Genomic DNA, 8,713 nt, shown 5'->3' with positions numbered 1-8,713 from the left:
ATGTCTGCCATTATTTTCTGACTTCAACCCTCAATACTTTGCAAATGATTTGTCCAGAAAAAACACAATTTTATGACTAATGGGCTAAAAATGTGACGCAAAAATCTGTGCAGTTGAGAGATAACAAGTATTTTTTACACCTTATGGGTGTTTTTCACGTTGGTCACCAGCACCGCGCCAATAAATCCTGCTGCCAAAGGGCAGAAGGTACTGTAAATTTCCTACACTTCGTTTCACAGTGCAACGTCGGGAGGAAGAACTGCATCTGTTGTAGGTGCAGGTGATGTTAAACTATATTTGGGAATGACAGTATGGCAGGAAACATGCTCCTGTCTCTTTAAGGAACATGGCGTCCTAAACTGCGTCACGGGGGTGGGCGGTCATAAAAAAAAATAGACGGGTGTGTTAGACAGCAGAAGGTGTATTTTTCTCCTGAATGACCCAGTAGTAATAAGATAGTGGAGCAGAGGGTGAGTTGTAGTATTTTTATGTCTTATACGGACTTAAATCATGCAATATTAGTCAGTAGAGGAAGGCCGGGGTTGGTGACTAGCTTATAGTAAGGTGCATTTATTGATGGTTTGGGCGCTGATTGTTTAATGTTTTGTATCACGCGCTTTTAGTGCCACTGTTTTTCTGCGGGATTTTCAGATCTTTGTGTTTTCTGAAATGTAATGTATGTCAAGTGATTGGATGTCCCATTGCATTTGTGTATGTTTAGCATGTTGTAGCTTACCGAGGCGAAGACTTGTCCTTTTGCCCATGTGTGGATAACACCCAGCCTTGGTATGGCGTGCTGCAGATGCACTTCCTTAGTTACACATACCTTGAGAATGCTCCTTGTGATGCTGGTCACTTTAATGATACATGTGAAGAGAGTTTGAAAGACCGCTAAAGCAAGTAGACTTTATGTAAAGTCTCAACTTCATGAACCGTTATACCTGATCTAAGCCGTTCTTGTTAAGGTAGCTGATGCGTTGGCACACATGCCAACATGATGAGGATACCTTTTTGGGCCCATTTTTTTCTGTCAAGCTATTTGGATGACTCTCCCGTGTGCGGTTTAAGTACTGCTGATGGCAGGAAAGAAAATAGTTGGTCCCTTGTTTTCATAAACGGCTGTGGGAGGGGTTTGTTCGTTTGTTTATTTTTGTGCGTACGTCGCTGGTGTTATCTGCCTAGATAACTCATTTTTGCTGCATGTCTTTTGTTATAGCTTTTTTTTTTTTAAAACTGCAGCGGTACTGATGACATTGACTGAGGTTCCACATTGTTTGGAGTTTGGGTTTGCAGGGACCCTTTTGGACACTGAAAGCCTATGGATGTAGGTTATGCACATAGATGGAAAACAGTCTTGCGATATTCCCCTGGAATTTCTTTCTAAAACTCTTGATATTTATAGTGGTTTGATTTTGACATAGAGAAGGTCTCGTAAGTCGCCCAAGGTCACTTTGTCAGCCTTAAACCGGATTTCTTCCAGTTTCGGATTTCCTCACACGTCTTCGAGCTACATATATTTTACACGTTTGACACTTGTTGCAGTGGAGAAGTTCTTTTAACAATTTAAATGGTCGGTTTGTGTCTGGATATTCTTATTTTGTTGCTTGTGTAGTGTAGTATTGCAAATAAATGTGCTCAGTGAATCAGTGAGGGTGTTGATATCTTATTCCCATTTGTATACCGAATCCGTGAGGGTGTTGATATTTTATTCCCATTTGTATACCAGGTAAGTATTAGGGTGGTGGCTGTTTTATTTCCGTGTTTTCTAGCAGTGTGTGTTTTTGCAAATAGGTATAGGTATGTAATTTTCTATTTATTGAGTTATATAGTGTGTGAATTTAAGAATATATAGACTTGCAGAATGTTTGTAGGTATACTAAACACACGTTAAATGGTTGTACAAAGTAGGTCTCCCACACTTTTAAAGTACCTGTTAACCTGTCCTATAGTATTGTACCCCTGACAATAGCACACATTTTTGGAGCTGTGATGTAAGTGCATATTACAAGTAAACAATGGTTGTTCCTCTTTCGGCTTTTCCCGGTTAGGGGTCATCACAGTGGAACTCCGGACCGCTAATGATTGGCAGTAGATTTTTATTGTGCCGAGGTGCCAGCCCAACCTTCAACGAAGGCACGCCCATTCACACTTCTTTCCAACGCCACTCTACCACGGGGAGGATATGCAGACTTCACACAGAAGGTTCTCCAGCCGAGAATCAAACGGGAGAACCTCTTGCTGTGAGGCAACAATGCTACCGCTGCACCACCGTGGCTGTACAACTAAACAAATGGTATCTTTGGTTATGACTATAGGATCATAGGAAATTACTAGGCTAATGGACTATGACCGTAGGAAGCTACTAGGCTAATGGCCTAAGGCCCTTACAAGCCTAGCCAAGTTCTACCCTTATTTCCACGATCAGCACCTATTGCCCCTGTCCAAGAGGGATACAGGTGGAACCCCCCGGGTGAATTTACGGTTAGCCATCTAATCATCCAGATTGCGTTTAAAGAGGGCCAATAAGATGCTGTGTTTGACGTGAAGCAGGAGTCTGTTACAGAGGTGCGGTAACCTCTGGGAGACAAATCTGTCCCTCTAGCAGGTTCTATTAATGTTACATACCAGGCTAAGGTCTTTAGAGCAAGTAACCCGTGTACCATTTGACAGCGGATGTGTAGCATTTCCGATTAAAGCAGTGTTAGAGATTGCCTTGTATGCATGGCAGAGATTGCCTGTGAATAGTCTGTATGAAACAGAGTAAAGTGACGGTGATTTCAGATGATCCACATAGAACAGATGTTGAAGACCTTGAATTTTCCTTGTGAGGAACCTTTGTGGTCTCTCCAATTGCTGTAGGTGCTTGGAAAGGTACATACCAAAAGGGGTGTTGTACTTAGTTTTTGGCCTGATGAAGAAAGAGTACAAGATGGTTATAACTTCTTTTTGTCTAGAGGCAATGCCCTTTGACGCCCCTGCACTGGCCCAGTAAGCAAGGAGCCTTAATCCTCATCACTAGCACCAGTGAGGGATGTACACATTGGGAGGATGACAAGTACACACACAGTAAAGTACGATTTTCCAAATAAGTTTGACCAACCATAAGGTATTGGAGTGGTCTGTACAGTGTCACCAAATACATATGCAAGTATGCTTAGGAGCTTAAATATCTCTAAACAAACCAGCCACAATTAAAAGGTTTAAATATATTTAATAATAAATAAAAGAAAAGAAAAACAAGACAATACTCTTAACATAGTAACTACAGAGTTCAGAATCACAGGAAATATTTCAGAACAACATTGCAGGACAGTCTCAAATAAGTACAGAAAACATCTACACTAATCTTTACTATATTCCTATCTATATCTAACAGAGATTACTGTACCCTGATTACTTACTGTTAGCAAGGGAAGTGATGATGATGGATGTTTCCAGGTCCAAAGACAAATACAAAATGCCCTGACTCTGCGAGAGTTCCCAGTTTAATATCAAAACATTACTACTGGGTCAGCTGGATGACATCACTCTGTCACCTGCCTTCAGTTCCCACGCTGTCAGTTCCCAGGCTAACAGAAACCAACCTGTCTGTATCAAAATTATTTATTTATTTATTTTACATTTGTTGACCGGGCTCGTCTAACTGATATATATCCATTTTCAGTAGAGGCCCGGGGAGAAAAGCTCCAAGCATAGGCAGTAACAACATTATACAATATACATTTTCATATAGTTTGTACATAAGATAAACATGTGCAGAGTCCTTTGAAGGGTTTAAGCTAATATAGAGAACAACAACATTTGAGAGAAAAAAACATATAAAGATTTTTTTTTTTATGGAGTACTAAGAGGGAAATCTCATTGGATCCTAGGTTGAGGTTCGTTAACTTGTTAATACAAGTAGGCAACATAGAACAGTAGAGTAGAGCAGTATAGGGAGAGCAAGATGGGTAAATGAGATATCAGTCCGGGTTAGAGCAGGGACAAAGCCAATGTGTTAAGATATTCTTTAAGATGTTTTTTAAAAAGCTGTGTGGAAGAGAGATTTGAGAGTTCACTTGGAAGCTGATTTCAGGTTTTTCCCACTGTGTTAGTGAAGTGAGTCCCCAGCTTTGTAGTTAGATTTAATAGTGGAAACTAGAAGCTTATTAACTGAGGGAAGTGTAGTAAGATTTTTATAAGGGGTAGTCAGAATAGTGAGGATTGGGGTATTAGGGTGGTAAAGTACGTTTTGGGTGATAGCAAGTTGTTGACAGAGTAGTTGGTTCTACAGTTCTAACCATCTCAGTTGTTTGAGGTTAAGACAGTGGTGGGTTTTGAAACGATTGCCAGTGGCAAATCTGGCTTTGTTATTATAGCTAGTTGCAAGTTTAAGGTTGTTTTTAGATAGATTGGTATATATGACAGAGGCATAGAACAGGGTAGAGATCAGGTGGGTCTGGGCAATAGTGGTTCTGGCTATTGGTGTAAGGAAGGGTTTAATTCTATAAAGGGAGCCTATTTTTTTGTTGACAGACTTTATGGTAGTATTAATATGATCATCATGGCTAAGGTTGTTTTCTATTGTTATCCCCAGGAGACAGGTTGTAGTGTCGGGGATATGCTAGTTCCATTGTGAGAGGTTACTGTGAAGTGAATTACTGGTGACTTTTGAGTAGGAGCAAAGAGTAATTTTGTTTTGTTGGGGATCAGGAGGAGGCAGTGTTGCATGAACAATTTTCAGCAATATTAAATGCTGTTTGGGTGAGGGTCTGGAATGAGGTTATGGATTTGGCTGAACATATTAATGTTGAGTCATCTGCATATTGTATGCGGGTGGCTTGAGGAATTTTGGTATTTAGATCATTAATAAACATTGAAAAGATACGAGAGCCCAAAATAGAGCCTTGAGGTACTCCGATGTTCACAGGGAGGGGTGTAGAAAGATTGTTATCCCAAAGTACTGCTTGCTGTCTGTTGTCTAAATAAGATTTAAACCAGAGTAATGCCTGTGCATCAAGTGAATGTGCATCAGAAATACTTAATCTCAGATGTGCAGCTACTAGGAAGTCACAGGGCAATAAAAACACTTTACATTTTTAAACTTAATAATTATTTCTGTTTCAAGCCAGTAGACATCCTGTCTCCTTCAGTGAAACTGAGAGATAAACACAATCGTTAAGACATTCTGTTCTTTTCCAGTAGGGTACACTGTCGTTACGGTCTTCATGCTCAGTACGTATCATACAGTTCAACACACACTTCTGCACTAGTAGTTTAATATACACATAACATATAGTTCTCTTACATTTGTAAGACAAGCATATGAATCACATTAATATTCATAAATGATATGTGATTATTTACAAAATTCTAGATAGCTGGGCTGGCATTGTCACATTTCTCCCTTCCCCGAAAACTCAAGCTAGTTTTTCAAGTGACCCTTGTGAAACATTACTTGAGACGTTACTTGAGTGGGTGAACCTATCTGGGAATACACTACCCCCTTCCCTGTCTTGAGAGTCCATGTGCGTTGGCGTTGCTAAACCCCACTGTGGTGCTGCACTGTCCTATCGTACGCTTGCAACCCTAGGCTCCACTTTGGTAAATTGGCATTTTGATGGCTGGCTCAATGTAGCCATGCTAAGGGATTGTGGTCTGTAACTAGAGTGAATTTCCTTCCATACAGATGAGGCTGAAGTTTCTGCAATGCCTACACTATGGCTAGGCATTCCTCTTCTGCAGCTGCATAGCATTCCTCCCTGGGTTGGAGCCTGCAGCTGAGATAAAACACTGCTTGCTCTTCTCCCTCTGAAGAAACCTGGCTAAGTACAGCCCCCACCCCATGGTTTGAAGCATCCTCCTGCACAACAAATTCTTTGCCGTAGTCTGGATTGGCTAACACGGGGGATCCTCCCAAAGCTCCTTTAAGCTTCTGGAATGCCTGCTCACATGCTGAGGTTCACACTACCTTATCTTGCCTGTTTTTCCTTGTCAGGTCTGTGAGGGGAGCAGCTATGGTACTATAACTGGGGGCAAACTTTCTGTAGTACCCTGCTGTCCCTAGGAATGCCCTCACCTGCTGTTTGGCAACAGGGGCAGGCTTTGCCTGAATGGCTTCCACTTTGCCAGATTCTGGCCTGATCTTACCAGTCCCCACTCTGTCCCAGATAGGAGACCTCTGCCATACCCACCTGACATTTGCTGGGCTTGATGGTCGACCCTGCCCTCTGTAGTCTGTCCAGCACTTCCCTGACATGCTGAAGGTGCTTTTGCCAGGAATGGCTGTAGATAGCAATGTCTTCTAGGTAAGCAAGGGCAAAATCTCCTGGTCCTGCTAGGATACATCTACCAGCCTCTGGAAAGTCGTTGGGACCTTTTTCATCTCAAAGGCATCTTTGTGAACTCGTACAAGCCAAAAGGAGTCACAAAGGCTGACCTCTCTCTTTAGCACTGAGAGTCAAGGGCATCTGCCAGTAACCCTTGGTAAGATCAGTGGTGGTAAGATACTTAGCCCCACCCAGCTACTCTAGGGCTTCATCCATCCTAGGCATGGGATAAGCATATGACTGTGTGACTATGTAATTTCTTGTAGTTCACACAGAACCTGATGCTGCCATCCTTCTTTGGTGCCAGCACTACTGGGGAGGCCCAGGGACTGCTGGACTCCTGAATTATCCCTAGTTCCAACATTTCCTGTATCTCCTTCCTCAGTCTGACTCTTTCTGGCACCCTATAAGGGGCCTGCTTAATAGGCCTTTGCGGTCCAGTACCCACATGGTGCTGCACCAGGTGGGTGCACCCTGGTTTCCCAGTGAACAAACACCTGTAACACTGCTCGGATTTCTTGAACTTGGTTAGGGGATAGCTGCTGGGACATTGCCACCCCTTCCACTAAGGTGTCAGTCCAAGCCTCACTGAGGAGATCAGTCACCAGATCCCCTTCAGACTCCTCCTGCAATCCACTACAAATACTCAGCACAAAGGCCTCCCTATCATGGTAAGGTTTTAACATGGTATGATTTCTGCCCCTGCCTAGCAGTTCTACCATGTAGTTAACATCACTGACCTTCCTTACCACCTTATAGGGTCCCTCCCAAGCTGGCTGCTGCTTGTGTGTCTGACAGGAATGAGAACCATTACTTGCTGCCCTACAGCATAAGCTCTAGCTTGAGCATTCCTGTCATACCAGACCTTTTTATGCTGTTGGGCTTCTGCCAGGATCTCCTGGGCCAAGCCCATGAGTTCCACAGAGCCTTGCCCTGAAGCTTAAGTCATATGCCACAACAGACTCCTTGTGGGATTCACACTTGCCCTCCCACTCATCTCAAATCAAATCTAGAGGTCCCCCTCACCCTAAGGCCATACAGCAACTCAAAGGGTGAAAAACCTGTGGATTCCTGGGGAAACCTCTCTGTAAGCAAAGAGATGGGGCAAATATTTGTTCTAGTCCCTCTTAAACTGGTCTGCAAATGCCCATAGCATCATCTTTAGTGCAGAGTTTAACCTCTCAACAAGAACATTAGTCTGGGGATGGTAGGGGGTGGTCTTTAGATGCTTCACCCCACAGTACTTCCACAGACGAGCCAGGTCTGACATGAAATTGGCACCTCTGTCAGTTAGTATTTCTTTTGGAAAACCTACCCTGGTGAAAATTTCTAACAAAGCATTTGCCACCTTTTATGCTTCAATGGAGGACAGAGCCACTGCCTCAGGGTATCTGGTAGCATAATCTACTACCAGTAGGATATACTTTTTTCCCTGTGGAACTTGGGGTACTCAGAAGCCCCACAGTATCCATAGCTACCCTCTGAAATGGCTCCTCAATCACAGGCAAAGGCATCAAAGGAGCTTTCACCTTGTCTTCTGCCTTGCCTACCTTTTCGCACTGCTCACTGGTCGAGCAGTAGCCTGTTACATCTCTAATCTTAGGCCAGTAAAAGTTTTGCATAGTACATTTCTTTGTATGTTTTATGCCCATGTGACCTGCAAAGGGAATATCATGGGCTATGGCTAGAAGTGCCAGACGGTAGGCTCTGGGCATAACCAATTGCTGGGTTCTCTCACCTTCTAGCCCTCCCTCAGGGGTCCACTCTGTATACAGTAACCCTTTGTCACAGTATACAGATTCCCCCTTCCCTTGAGAATCAGGTGCCTCACTAGTTACCTCCCTCATGCCTTGTAATGTAGGGTCTGAGAGCTGAGCCTGTCTCAGCTCTCCCTTTGTAACCCTTCCCAGCTCTCCTTCCACAGGAAGTCTGGTGTACTCTGACAGGGGTGCCTCACTGTCAGCCTGGGTACTACTACTTGCCTCTGCACTTGCAGTCATCCTGTCTAGGGGAACATCAGTACCCACAAGCAGCTGTGGCTCACCTTCAGTCTCACTGCTACAGGGTAGTTCTCTCCCTGAAGTAACCACCTCACCAGTCCTGGCTGCAAGTGTGTGGTCTGCCTGGGTCTCCCCCAGGCTACTAGACCCACATGCTTTTCTCCAGGTCTGACGTGTAACTGCATACACACACGGTACTGCATTATCAAAATCATTCTCTGTCAGGACATCTGCAGGGTGGAAGTTAGGTACCCTTGTTGTCTCGAGACAACCTACTGTTGTCATTTTGTCATTTTCACTTACTGGCTTTCCCACCTTTTGTTCCACACCTTGCCTCCATGGACATCTATATGCTACATGGTCCCACTGGTTGCATTTAAAACATTTAATCCTTGGTTCTGGACA

At 43.5% G+C, this 8,713-nt stretch overlaps 1 protein-coding gene across 1 annotated transcript in view; it reads left to right on the top strand.

The window, feature by feature from the left end:
* Positions 1–342: 342 nt before the first annotated feature.
* Positions 343–8,713, top strand: part of NDRG3 (NDRG family member 3) — a gene marked incomplete in the record, with an annotated part of 646,357 nt that continues 637,986 nt past the window's right edge. The window contains 1 exon segment of the mRNA XM_044090166.1: positions 343–470.

This window comes from Protopterus annectens, chromosome 12.part0, assembly GCF_019279795.1.
Source record: "Protopterus annectens isolate FY-2018-M chromosome 12.part0, PAN1.0, whole genome shotgun sequence".
Classification (NCBI taxonomy): domain Eukaryota; kingdom Metazoa; phylum Chordata; order Ceratodontiformes; family Protopteridae; genus Protopterus; species Protopterus annectens.
Note: the sequence above shows the minus strand (reverse complement) of the source record. Positions and strands in the feature narration are given on the sequence as shown.